The sequence below is a fragment of the Solanum lycopersicum genome, chromosome 5 (assembly GCF_036512215.1).
Source record: "Solanum lycopersicum chromosome 5, SLM_r2.1".
Lineage (NCBI taxonomy): Eukaryota > Viridiplantae > Streptophyta > Magnoliopsida > Solanales > Solanaceae > Solanum > Solanum lycopersicum.
The window spans coordinates 43,812,745-43,814,535 of record NC_090804.1 but is presented as its reverse complement, the minus strand read 5'-3'; the positions used below and the strand labels follow the sequence as shown (position 1 = coordinate 43,814,535).

Genomic DNA, 1,791 nt, shown 5'->3' with positions numbered 1-1,791 from the left:
ACAGTTCTGAATCATTCAATGGTCTTCTCAAATCAGCAAGGGGTCTGCCAGTTATTGCAATGGTAAGACTCACTTACAATCAAATTGTGAATCGATTTGTTACAAGATCAAAATTTGTTAATCATCTAGTACAGGAAAAGCAACAATGGATGCCTAAATCATTCAAGATTTTGAAGATAATCGAAAAAGTCACAACGTCACACACTGATCCACTATCACCAACAAAGGGAAAACATATTTGAGGTGCAAACATCTCGCGGTCTAAGTCCCGTATATCCATCTTAATTTTCATTGTTCCTCTTCCTCTTTTTGGCCGGAAGATCCTTTATGTTCACATTCTTTACAATTGTTTTAACAAGTTTTTTTCTTCCTGGTGTTTGTGGCATATCATCCACTGACATAATGAACGTATCTGGAGAAAAGAGTGGTGATAAGGTGGTCTGCAAATACAAAGTTAGATAGTAGAAATTAAAAAATAAAAGTATAAATGATAGGAATATGAAATGTGGTGCAAAATAAAAGTCTACAAAATAACTAATATAAATATTTCAAAAAATAAATAAATAACATAAACTTGTGTAACATCGGGATCCTCATTAACTATCGGAACAACATCCTCTATGACCGTCGTGGGACTCTCCTTCACTGTAGATGAAGGTCCCGTAGTATGAATCTAAAATTATTAAAACTTAATTTAATATAAAATCAAAGTTTTAATAATTAATATAAATATGTCAAAAAAAAATAACATAAATCTGTGTAACATCGGGATCCTCATTAATTGTTGGAACAACATCCTCTATGATCGTCGTGGGACTCTCCTCCACTGTAGATGAAGGTCCTGTAGTATGAATCTAAAATTATTAAAACTTAATTTAATATTAAATCAAAGTTCTAATAATTAATATAAATATTTCAAAAATAAATAAATAACATAAACCTGTGTAACATCAGGATCCTCATTAACTGTCGGAACAACATCCTCTATGATCGTCGTGGGACTCTCCTCCACTGTAGATGAAGGTCCCGTAGTATGAATCTAAAATTATTAAAATTTAATTTAATATAAAATCAAAGTTTTAATAATTAATATAAATATTTCAAAAATAAATAAATAACATAAACCAGTGTAACATCGGGACCCTCGTTAACTGTTGGAACAATATCCTCTATGATTGTCGTGGGACTCTCCTCCACTGTAGATGAAGGGCCCGTAGTATGAATCTAAAAAATAATTAAAATATAATTTAATATAAAATCAAAGTGTTAATAACTATTGTATTAAATAGATAAATAACACAAACCTGCGACTCAATTGGATCATCAAACAATCCTTCAATAAAATCTTGAGAGTTATAAATAGTAGTATCTTCGGTGTCACAACGGACAGTACCTGATGTGCCCTACAAAAATATATAAATAGTTTTATTTTTTTATTTTTAAAATATTTATATAAGTTAGTAATGTTTTAAGTTTAAAATTAATTGTTAATGCTTATCGCGATATCAGGTATATAATCTCCAACATCTATTGTTGATTCATAGATCATATGTCCGATTCCTTCCACATCTCGAGTCAATCTTGAATAAGGATCAAATGACATATGTAATAAATTCATGATATCTCCCGTGCCAAACTGATGAACATGCAAATCATCAGCCTCTACTCTCACCTCTGCCTCTATGTTTGGAGGAATAGGTATACCACCAGTGCCACGTCCTCGAGCGCGTCCTCGAGCTCTACCTCTATGCCCCATCCGTTCACGTCTAGGTCCTCTTGCACGCACATGTT

General features: G+C 32.4%; 1 long non-coding RNA gene across 2 annotated transcripts; it reads right to left on the bottom strand.

Moving 5' to 3' along the window:
- Positions 1–575: 575 nt before the first annotated feature.
- LOC112941497 (uncharacterized) lies at positions 576–1,213 on the bottom strand. Of its 2 annotated transcripts, XR_011221028.1 has the most exons (4): positions 1,126–1,213; positions 941–1,039; positions 765–854; positions 582–673 (listed from the first exon to the last, which is right to left on the bottom strand). It is a non-coding gene; the product is annotated as an uncharacterized lncRNA (long non-coding RNA). The 2 variants fall into 2 exon arrangements; XR_011221029.1 differs by lacking the exon at positions 765–854 and having other exon boundaries at positions 576–673.
- Positions 1,214–1,791: the final 578 nt, after the last annotated feature.